The sequence below is a fragment of the Pogona vitticeps genome, chromosome 1, assembly GCF_051106095.1.
Source record: "Pogona vitticeps strain Pit_001003342236 chromosome 1, PviZW2.1, whole genome shotgun sequence".
Taxonomy (NCBI): Eukaryota; Metazoa; Chordata; class Lepidosauria; order Squamata; family Agamidae; genus Pogona; species Pogona vitticeps.
This window is the reverse complement of record NC_135783.1, coordinates 166645078-166657409: the sequence shown is the minus strand read 5'-3', so window position 1 is coordinate 166657409 and position 12332 is coordinate 166645078. Positions and strand designations below refer to the sequence as shown.

The 12332-nt window shown below is 40.7% G+C and overlaps 1 protein-coding gene across 11 annotated transcripts in view; it reads right to left on the bottom strand.

The window, feature by feature from the left end:
* The window catches only part of RCBTB1 (RCC1 and BTB domain containing protein 1), an 82740-nt gene extending 75829 nt beyond the window's left edge, over positions 1 to 6911 (bottom strand). For 5 of the 11 annotated variants that reach the window (XR_013537650.1, XR_012084949.2, XM_020796761.3 and 2 more), the window contains exon 1: positions 6776 to 6911. The gene's annotated coding sequence lies outside the window, so the exon portion shown is untranslated. Of the gene's footprint in view, positions 1 to 6506 lie in introns of all 11 variants that reach the window. The other 6 variants (XR_013537651.1, XM_078378299.1, XM_072993241.2 and 3 more) reach the window with 4 other exon arrangements.
* Positions 6912 to 12332: the final 5421 nt, after the last annotated feature.

The window sequence follows — 12332 nt, the reverse complement described above, 5'->3', positions numbered from 1 at the left end:
AAGATATGTTAGGTCTATAGCATTCCCAACATCTTCCAGGGAGGCTACCCAATCAAAAAATGAGATAAGAACAAATCCTGCCAGATTTATGTTGACAAATCCATGTTGACTTCTAGTTATTACTGCATTGTTTTCAAGGTGCTTGCAAACTTATCTCTATATAATCTGTTTTAAAACTTCCCCGGGATTGATGTTAGAGTGACTGGTCTGCAGTTTCCAGGTTTCTCCTTTTCCCCCTTTTTGAAGATAGAGACAACATCAGCCCTCCTCCAATCATCAAGCACTCCATGGTTTCAAGAAAACAGACAGTGGTTCTGAGAGCTCTTGGACGCAGTTTATCAGGCCCGGGAGATTTTAACTCATTCAAAGCAATAAAGCATTCCTTGACTATTTATTTATCAATCACAAGCTGCAGTTATGTTCCCTCCACCTGTATTTCACATTTGCCTGGAATTCATAGACTGTCTTTTGGGGAAAGACCAAACTGAAGTAGGAAATGATCACTTTTCTTCATTATATATTATCATTTTTCCTTCCTGACTAGGTAGCTGAGCCACTTTTTCTCTCTGCTATGCACATACCTGAAGAATCTGGAAGCTGAGTCATGGCAACTAAATCTCTTTCTAATTAGGTTGAAACATTTCACTACGCATTCTTCAGTCTGAGAAGAGTTGGTAGGAGATCCCTGATCTATCTTCCACATTGGCTCCACTTCCTCCTGGTCTGAACAGGCTGGTTAGAAGGACACTGTAGAAACCAAACAGCCACTAAACAGGAAAACGGCCCAGCGAAGGACGGGCAATTGCACAGGACTGTAGAAGTCACAAAATGAGAAGGCTGATAGTTTAGGTCAGACCTGGGCAAAGTACAGCCTGAGGGCCACATACAGCCTGCCAGCTGCTCCTGTCCGGCCCGCCGGTCGTCGCTCCAGTCCAGTGTTCAAGCACTTGTTCAAGCCCAAGACAGACTGGATTTCTCTCACTGAACAAGTTTATAGCTTTTTGTCTAAAGTTGATCAGTTGCTTATCTTTATTTTTAAGTAAAGTTGGTTCGACCCCCGAACACTGTTCAGATTTTTCATGTGGCTCCCTATAGAAATTAATTGCCCACCCCTGGTTTAGGTGATCACCCAATAGAGAAAGCAATTAGTTTAATTTAGAGAGAGAGCAAAGACGTCAGTCACACACAGAGATGTCTGCCAGCAGAGTCCTCCATACACACCACTCCATACACCTCTTGGGCAACGCCCCCAGGAGGACTCCTTTTATTAATCTTACAGATTGTTGATAGTATACAGATAGGATAATAGTTACATAATGCCAATTAGGATTGGCCAAAGAAAGGCTTTGAAGTTAGCTCTCTATCTCTATGAGAAAGAGGAAGAATGGGCAGCTGCTCCTCCCCTCAGAAGCAGCTTCTAACCTCAGGAGAAAGGTTAGAAGGACAAAAGTCATTTCTTTCTAACCTTAGAAAGAAAACCAGCTGCCATGACCTTACGTGTATGACTGAGAATTGTCACAGATATATAGCTAAAGAATGCTTTTTTGTTGCTTTCAGTGTCCCTTGCTAACCTCAGTCATTCTCAGCTTTTGCCTTACTAATGCCATCCCTGCAATTCTTTGCAACTTGTCTGTACTTTTCCTTTTGTGGCCATGTGTTCCTTCCACTATATGTGTTCTTTTTTATTTTCAGATCTTCTTTGAACTTTTTGTCAAGCTACATTGTTTTTTCCTTATCTCCCACCAGTTCCATCTTTTTGTAATTTGTAGTTCTTTTACCTTTAGAATTTACTTTTTGAGAAACTCCCACCCATCTTAAGACTCTTTTTCCCGTTAGGATTTCCTTTCATGATATCTTACTTATCAGTGTTCTATTAAAATTGTCTTTCCTAAAATCCAGCATATATGTGCAGCTATACTTTACTTTTTGTTTCCTTTGAAATCAAAAACTCAAATAGAACATGGTCACTGTCCCCCAGAGTTCTTCTTGCTGCCACTTCTTCCACCAAGTAATCTCTATTTGTTAGGATGAAGTCCAGGATAGCTAATCCTCTAGTTCCTTCCTCCACTACTTGTAGGAAAAAATTATCAGCCACACAAGCTAGGAATTTTTTGAAGAGCCAGAATTTGTTTCCAACAGATTTCCGGATAAGTGAATTCTCCCATTACAGTGGTGCCTCGCTTAATGATTGCCTCACTTAACAAAGAATTCGCTTACTGATGGGTTTCTTTTAGGAATTTTCCGCATCGTTTAACGATGTTCTCTATGGGGGATTTTCACTTAACGATGTCCGTTTTCGCTCATGTAAAAGTGCCTTAAAATGTTTGAAACCGTCCAATGCTTTTCAATGAGAGAGAGAAAAAATTCACCAAAACTTAACGAAGACTCAGAACAACACCAAATTAAGTTTGCATACATTACACGAGGTGGACTAACGATTGCAAGCATTTAAAACAGGTTTCAAACGGTTTAAGACACTTTTAAAGGAGCGAAAATGGACATCGGAAAGCCATTCAAATGCACTGAATTGGCTTCAATGCATTTCAATTGGGGAACCGCGTTTCGCTCAACGATGTTTCCTATGGCGATTTTCGCTTAAGGACGGCAATTAACCGGTTGTCAATGTATTCCTATGGGAAATGGTGTTTCGCTTAACAATGTTTTCACATAACGATTTTTTAATGGAACCAATTAACATCGTTAAGCGAGGCACCACTGTACTACCATATTGTGTCTTTCTGACACAGTGCAATTTGTTTTTCAAAGGTTTCCTCCTCCTCTTTTTCTTGATTAGATGATCAGTAACAGACTGCAACTATCACATTCCTTTTGTTTTTGAGGCCAATTATATCAAACCAAATTATCTCAATGAGACAAACTCATTATCCTATATTTCTGTGTAGGAATACGACTCCTCACTTTTTATCTTTTCTGTTCTTTTTGAGCATTTCACATCCTTCAATTGCTGTATTCCAGTCATCGAAAAAATTCCTCCAAGTTTCAATTATCCCTGTCAAATCAGAGTTACCTTCCTGAGCTAAGATTTCCAGTTCTCTTCATTTGTTTCCCATATTGTATATAGACATTAGAGATTATGTGATTTGTGGCCTGATTTCCTTTTTACATTTTTATGAAGATTATTATTGTGCCAAATGAAGCCACAACTTTATATTCTCCACTGCTAGAGGCTTCCAGGAGCATTAGCTTCTACATAAAAGGGGCAACGCTACCCAAGCAAAGGGAGGTGCTGCAAGGTCAGAAGACCTGCAGTCGTAAGATCGAATCCACGTGACAGAGCCCATCTCCGTTGCTTGTCCCAGCTCCTGCCAAACTAGCAATTCGAAACCATGCAAAATGCGAGTAGATAAATAGGGACCATCAGGGTGGGAAGGTAACAGCATTCCGTGTCTAGTCGCAACGCCACCTAGAGTCGGACACGACTGGATAAACTGTCAAGGGGAACCTTTACCTTACCCCATTAACAGTAATAATATTATTATTAAGTACATACGATAGGGTGGAGAGTGTGCCTCGCGGCATAAATAGCAAAACTGCATTGAATTTAAACAAACTTTGATATAATACCAGAAAACTGCAATCAAGTTTTATTGAATGTAGTTTTTGTCTAGGTGTTTTGCATATGCCAATAAAGGTTTTGAGTAATTGATAGTAATAAAAATTCACAAAATCAAAACAGGAAGTGCACATTTGGGTGCTTACAATTTTGATTTTCTTTTTTTTTTTTTTAAAGTCACTCCTTGCCTTGGAAAAAGCAAATGAGGGTATCATTGTATAAAATATTTCAAGCCTATTATGTTGCCCATTCTGATCTAGCTAGCTGTTCTGAATATACAGACAATTCATATGAATATTAACTTCATAAATAAGACAAATAGGACAATTCTATTTTATACGAAAATTTAAAAGTGCTAAATTTTGCTAAAATAATAAAATGCGCTAAGAAAGCATTGCATATATGTTCATTTCCCTCTAAATATTTGTTTTCCTCCAGGCGGTTAAAATGATTGTTTCCTCCCCCATCCAGCTTCAGATTTGAAACATTTTAAATGTTTCTGGTTACAGTCTAGATTTAATTCTCTCAGCTGGAGAGAAGGACACTGTTATGTTACAATAGGTTTTGCAGAAGTTCATTTGTTACAATCAGACCAATTGCTGTTAATATTCAGACTTCACTTGTCGGCAAAGGTGGGGGGGGGGGTATTAAAAGAGTCTAACTCCAAAAAATTAATGGACTTCTCAATATTCTGATAACTTTCAAGATGGTATAAGACAGCGGTCCCCAACTTTTTTGGTGCTGGGAGTGAGCTCCATGCGGAGGGGGGCAGGGGCATCCCCGTGCTCATGCGGTAGGTGTGTCACACTCACACGCATGTACACAAGTGTGACACCCATCTGAGCATGACAGACCAGGCGCGGGCGTGAAACACCCCCATGCGCGAGAGAAATGCCCACTGCGGGCACAACACCCCCCCCATGAGCATGACACAACCTTCCCCGCGAGCGTGCAGTGGGAGGAGATCCATATGTGTGGCCCAGTTCCAGCAAGCCCATGGACCAGCACCAGGCTGCAGACTGGGGGTTGACAACCTATCAAAGCCCAATTTCATAGAATCATAGAAAACTGAAGTTGGAAGCGACCTACAAGGCCATCAAGTCCAACCCTCTGCTCAGTGCAGAAATACAATCAAAGCATATCTGCCAGGTGGTTGTCTTAAGTTTTTCTTTAATGCCTCCAGTGTTAGAGCACTCACCAACTCTCAAGGTAATTGGTTCCACTGTCTTACTGCTCTAACAGTTAGGACATTTTTCCTGAAATTCAGTCGAAATCTGGCTTCCTGTAACTTGAGTCCATTGTCTGGTGTCCTGCACTCAGGGATGATTGAGAACAGGTCCTGCCCCTCCTCTGTATGATAGGCTTTCAAGTACAGTATTTGAAAATGTTATCACCCCTCTGTCTTCAAGGCGAAACATGCCCAATTCTTTCAGCCTTTCCTCATAAGGCTTGATTTCCAGTCCCCTGATCAGACCTCCTCTGAATTTGTTCCAATTTGTCTGCCTCTTTCTTGAAGTGTGGTGTCCAGAACTAGACACAAACCTCAAGGTGAGGCCTAACCAGTACTGAATAGAGGGTGTGACATTTATACCCTATGGCCCCTGCTTGTTTCACAGGGCTCACACGAGTATCCCTATACCCATGTATGTATAAATTTATTTATTAATACCCCACCTTTCTCTTTAAAAAGGACCTAAGGCAACTTACATAATTAAAATACCATATTTAAAGTTAGGTACCAACATAATTTCCAATATTGTAATGGTACTTCCCAGATTACATGCAATATCCACAGCCTTTATTTAAATGCAGGACAAGCAATTCAGCCAATATTTCATGTTTCTAATGACCAAATCTCTTGCTATTGTTAAAACAGTTATAATTTGCAGAGTCCAATACATTGAAACAATTTTGAGTGCTTTTGCCTTGATTGCTTAAAAGATTCAGTGTTTCTTATTTTCCTTCAAAACTATTTTGAGGCTCTATTTTGTTAACATTTTAATTCTTTCAATTTAACAAGTCCAAAGAAGATTATTCAACGTGGGGAAAAGAGTTAAACTCAGGATTTGCAACCAAACTGATAAAAATTACTATCCCACCTTTATATAGATAGCTACACATCATATACACATACTTGTGTCTCAGTTATGGATAGATTCAGCTACTTTTCTGAAAGATATAATTTGTTGCCCTGGCTAAGTAAAAGCCTCCTTTAACACAGTCATATCCACTAACTAACACATCTAATAATCTACACAGGGTTCCTCATTTGCATATTTATTAATTTCCATCAGCTTCACTATTAATAAGAATCAACATAATATCCACTACTTTGAAAGGAGATAGAGCAGAGCACAGAATCTCTTTAGAGCAGAGATTAAAATAAAGGCATATATAAGAAACTGAATCCTAAAAGCATAAAAATCACAACATATAAAAATAGCCAGCAATACAGGACAACAAGCACCAGCATGTAAGTATATTAAGTGTTAAGCCTTTCTGATCCCTTGTTACTGTGAAGCCTAGAACCCAAGTCTCATGATACTACTTTAAGGAACTGTGAGGCACAACACACTCATAATACAGTACTAAAAATGCAGATCCTTTCAAAGGCAACCCGATCCTGTTTCAACAAATTAACAACTTGTTTAGTCCTGAGAATCTGCTTACTGAATATTCTCTACGGAGCTAATCGTACACGGTATCCATCAGGATTCACAGTAAGCATAAACAGCATATACTGATACCATATCAGAAGTTCAAGGACCAGTAATCGTACAGAAAACGGTGCCGCCACATGCAGGTTTTGCAAATCAGTAGCTCTTGGTAGATTGCACAACGCCGCTACACACCGCCCTATTACTGTACTCGGAAGACCGTTTTAGCAAAGGGACCAGGGTTCATGAACAACTCCAATGCAAAACCACCTCACCTTTGATAAGCCCTGACTGCACGCCTAGGATACAACTGACACACAACAGGCAGTATTTCACAAATCTCAACGACGCTCTTTTCTGAAACATGTTACGTTTAGCCGGACTAATCCCTGAATGCAAAATATAAACGTTTACTGAAGGCGCCGACTCCACCTCACCACTCTTCCGGAGAGAAAGCATTCACATAAGCTGCATTTCGCAGCCACCTCCACCACAGAGTTGCCCGAAAAAGGCCCCGCGCAGGCGGGTCTCTCGACATACAAACCTGGAGGGCCCCCTTCAGTTCCTCCAGGCGCGGAGGAAGCCCGCCGCTCGCTGACGCTTCCCCCCCCCGTCCCGCAGAGCTGCTTCCGCCTCCCTGAGCAAGGAAGAAGAAGCGACCATCAGCCAAACGGCTCGGCAGAACCTGACGCGAAAAGAGCGCAGGCGCCGTCGCGGCACCTAAAGGAATTACGACAGGCTCGAGCGAGGCGCTGCCCGGATTCTTTTCTCTGATTGGCTCCTTGGCAGCCACTGAGCTATAAGCGATAGAATGTGAGCTTCTTCCGGGTCTCCAGCGTCACTTCCTGGTTTAGACTCCCGTATTTGCACCTGTTCGCCCAGATCCTGTGATTTCCTTGCTTTTATTGCTTCTGATCGGAAGGAACTGACAGATGAAACGGTCTCCTTCAAACCCGAAATTGTGCTTTTTTTGGGAGGGGGGTCTCTGCAGTGGACGGGTTGGTAGGGGCAGGGTGGTTTGTTGCGGTAAAACGTGCATGTGGCACCTTAACGACAGATGTGTTAATAATTGTTTAATGATTTATGATGTTTTATTATATTTTATGATTTTTTTCATATTTGTAAGTCGATGCTGTCTGGGGGGGCGGGGTAAAAATCTAATAAATAAATACTGTAAAAACAGATTGTTTCCCTTTGCGTAACTCCGTGCTTTCCCAGGAGGTTTCGTCAGGGCTTCCAGGCGGGGTCGGGGGAAGAAGGTAAGAATGATGGTTGTCCCCTATTCTCCGGGCCTTTTCTTACCCGCTTCTGAAGGGTGGAAGATAGCATCCCCTTCGCCTTGCGGTTGACGGAGCGGGAGGCACCATCCTTCGAGAAAGGAGACTGACATTGAGGCAGCGGGGAAAGTAGTTTGATCCACTGTGATTTGAAGTTTATCAGATCAGGTATCCCGGGTGAAATCGCTCTTGCCAGCCAAACAAAAATTTGCACGAGGCAGTAGAGCCACAGAGCACCAGCAGCAGAAGCTGCCTTAAGACGCCAGTACCTCTGTACTGAGTTCTAAATGCCCTGGCAGTAGGTTGTTCCAGTGCCGAACTGAAACTTGTTTGTTAAACACTTTGGAAACAGGGGGTTCTTAGCTGAGGGAAATGACACTACCATGAGTGCCCCTTTACATCGGATCACGCATTCACACTGGCAGAAAGCAGACAAAACTGATTGCAACAGACTTAAACCACCTCTGCCAGTTGAACACAAACGAGTCCCTGCTTTTTAAAAAAAGGCCACAATAGGCGTTAAGCATGCAGTCGCTGGCTTTTAATTAAAATTCATCAGTGCCCTGTTGATATAAATTGTGGGGTATTTTGGTATGCAATAGGAAAAATGACCATATAAACTGATCATCATACAATAAAAAAGTTGAACATAATTCTCTAAGAGATGTAATCTATATGTTAGTAGTTACATATGCAAGACACCCTATTCTACATATTAAATTTTAGATGCAATGCAGTTAGTTCCATCTAGCAATGGAAGCCTGCTCTCAGCAGGACTGAAGAGGTCAGTCTTCAACAAGACTAACCTCCGTTTGAATCTCTACTTGTTCCAGAAGGTCCTCCAGTTCTTCAGGACAGTTCTAGGAGAGTGAGGCTGCAAGGAAGAAGGTGAATTGCCTTCCCCTTAGTCCTGCTCTATTCCCTTTCAATTTCCATTTAGTGGAGGGAAGTAGATGAATTCTCCCTATTATATTGAGATGAAAGTTTGTTAATTTAAAGCAGTAGTGGAAAATGTAATTGGTTGTCATTAGTTCTAGCCAATGTAATCAGCTGATGTAGTAGAATAGTATTAGGAGAAAAATCAGGCAGACACAGTTTAAATGGCCATAGAAAGCTACTTTATTGAACATACAACACTTTCAGAAAATATTATGAAAAGATATTTAGTTCTCACAGAAAAGGCAACTGCATGCAAACTACTGTAATTTGTTAAAAGATGAAGTTTTTACAAAACATTTTTATTATTGAGCTGTTAACATCTGCTATAAAAATATTAAATGTAAAGAATGTATTCATTTGAGTAAAATAGTTTGCAAACATCTAGAACTTAAAAATTATAGCCCTTTTGGCAAAAAAATCTTTTCATTGTATCTAAGAGGAAAAATCAGTTCCGTACATAACTATGGTTTGCATTCTTCAGCTAAAGGAAAAGAAAATACTTCACAGTTTAAGTTCTTCCTTCTACGGGTGAGATTCAATGTTAAATTACGGCAAATGTAATTAATGTATCACCTTTTTTTTCCATAACAGAACTTGAGGCAGCATTTGTAGGAAGTCTCCTAGACACATGTCTATTTCAGTAAGGATGTCTTCATTTGTAACTTTAGTCTAACCATGAACTGAAATACTAAAGAAATCATTTGAGTAGTATCATGCCTGAAGAGTAAGAACACAAGCTTTTGTTCTCAGACATTGTTTCTTAGTAAGCTTTATGTGGGAGAAGTAGAACAGCCTGATAGTATCTTGTCCCTTGGTCAACATCAGAGAGATAATTAGCTTGGAAAGTAGGGCATGGCTGAGGAAAGGCCATATAGACTAGTCACTAAGTAGAAGCAGATTGGAAAGTTTAACAGCCCCCAGGGAAAGACGTCTCTGTGGCTATGGGCCTGTCCCTATACTCATGTTATGTAACCTTCAATTCACTAGAGCTGTGATGGTGAACCTATGGCATGCGGAGCCCTTTCTGCCGGCACGTGAGCCATAAGTCACTGGATCGCTACTCCCCCCATGCGCAGCCAAACCTGAGAAGGTGGCTGCAGCCACAGTGCTGGCGCTTTGGGAGGTGGATCTGGAGTGGCTGCAGCTGGTGCTGGCAGTGGATCTGGAGTGGGGTCTCGAGGCACCTCTGTGCCGGGATTCCCCCTTCGCCACTGCGACACACCACCCACTGTTTCCCATCCCCCAAGTTTGGGCACCTTCTGTCTCATAGAAGCCTTCAGGAGAGGGATGCAGTCCTTCACTATAAAATGGTTCTCCACCCCGATACATGAATTTAAAAAAACTGCATTCTTAATAAAGATCAAAGTTGGCTGCCAGTTGGCAAGGTCAAAGACTTTCTTCCAGTTGTCTGATTACTTTTGATGCTCTGTTTGGAGGTGTGGGGTTGCAACTTTCCCCTAGATAGCTTGCCTTTTCTATTCTGTTAAAGCTGGTCACTACAATGCTAATGCCCCTATGATCTTATGTGAAAACTGATGGAAGTTCATTTTAATAAAATTATAGCCTATTTTCAGCAGTGGCATTGGCCTCTGTTCACCTTATGAGTTTCCCTCAAGTATACATGGACTCAATGCACTGCTTGATACTGTCAAATCTTTAAACATTCTGTATGTCATCATTGTGATGGCAGGGGGTGGGGGAGAGTACAACATATTTTGCTCAACCATTTTAATAAAATATGGATTAAACTGAATTTCAATAAAAGGTTCTACTACGATGTGCTTAGGAAGAGAATCTATTCTGCTTGCTTCTGTTATTCAGCAACTATTTGCAAAGCCTCCCCTCCCTGGACCTTTTTTTAAAATAAATAAAACCCTGTTTTTCTTTTGTGCACATAAGAGTTCTGTGTTCAGCGCTTTGATTGCAAAAACCATTATACTATCTTCAGTTTGGGGAATTATAGACAGCTCAGAAAGTGCTTGGAATTGTCATCTGTCTTTAATGAGAACATTTTGACGGCATTCTCCAGAGGGTAGTGCTCCCCTGAGTTTAAAGGAGAAATAATAGAGTGAGTGGTAGCATACTAAACACAAGAAAAGGGACCCTGTGCCTTGGGGAAATATAAATCAAGTACCAGAAATGGGAGAGTTGTTTAACGGATTTTGTGGATCCCTTCACAACTATACTCAATATATAAAGGGAGAAGCTGGCCTTTACAATGATTGTTCTGGTAATATACATTAATAGTTTGATCTGTCTCCTGGAAACCTCTCTCCTTTGTGTCCTAAAACTAATTATCATGCAAGCATACAATACTCATCACAATATTCTGCAATATGAGGTTTAATCACTGTTCAGAAAATGTATTATTTTTTATAATTTAGTGTCAGAACACGCAAAAACTGCAGGTAGATCCTAGAATAACTGCTCTTTGCATAATACAGTGGTGCCTCGCATAACGTTTTTAATTGGTTCCAAAAAAAAAACCTTATGCGAAAAAAACTTTATGCGAAACACCATTTCCCATAGAGATGCATTGGAAACCGGTTAATCTGTTCCAATAGGCACGGATTGCCGTCCTTAAGCGAAAAAACCCATAGGAAACATCGTTAAACGATACAATGTATCCTCCATTGGAATGTATTGTAGCTGACTCAATATGTTTCAATGGCTTTGCGAAGTCAATTTTTGCAAAATTAAGTGTGTCATAAAAGGGTCAAAAATGGTTTTAAATGCTTGGATTAGCTTCTGCACCCTCTAAAACGGATGCAAAAGTTAATTTGGCTTTGATCTGACTTTTCGTTAATTAATGGTGAATTTTTTCCCCCCAACTTTTGACAGCTGTCAAAATCTGACAGCTCCATTATTTCCTATGGGGGAAGAAAAAATTCACAAAAAATTAATGAAGACTCAGCAACTGTTCTAAATTCTTGGGTTCGTTAGAGGACCCCCTAAGTTGTGTGCAAACCTGATTTGGCTTTGATCTGAACTTTCGTTAATTTTTTGTAAATTGTTTTCTCCCCCATAGGAAAGCATGGAGCTGTCAGATTTTGACAGGTCCATTGGTTCCTATGGGCCAAAAAACAAAAATTCACAAAAAATTAACGAAAAGTCAGATCAAAGCCAAATCAGGTTTGCACATGTCTTAAGGGGTCCTCTAACGAATCTAAGCATTTAGAACCGTTTTTGACCCTTCTAAGACACTTTTTTAATTGAAAAAAAAACATCGTTAAGTGAAGCAGGGGACCTAAAACAAAAAACGTTAAGCGAAGCATGGTCCCAAAAACGCTATGCGAAAATCGCCCATAGGGAAAAACGTTATACGAAGCACAATCTGACTCTGAAAAAATAAACGTTAAGCGAAAAAAACGTTAAACGAAGCAAACGTTATGCGAGGCACCACTGTACTTCCCTTTAGCCCTTGGGTTGCTGTCAAAACTGAAAAATTGTCCTCAGTTCTGCTGAGATGCCACCATTTAAATACACTACATAAAATACAACAATGTATTTATAAAAAGATTAAGATGTGTGCTAACAATTTATTTGAGAGCCAGTGTGGTGCAGGAGAGAGAATGGCAGAGACCTGGCTTCAAATCTCCTTGGTCATGGAAACTCACTGGGGGTGGGGGTGGGGGGGGTGGCAGCAGTGGTTAAAAAGCAACTTCTTAAGTATTTCACTTACCTTTAAAACCCTACTAGAATTGGGGAAGTGGGTTGTGACTTGACAGTGCATAACATACATATAACGACATCATCTGGCTTCGTATCCTGTACACTGTTTTGATTCAATTCTTTTAAAAAAACTGGTTTATGAATGTGGGATACTGTGCTTCTGTATCCACAATTCAAATACAGTGGTGCCTCGCATAGCGAGGTTAATTAGTT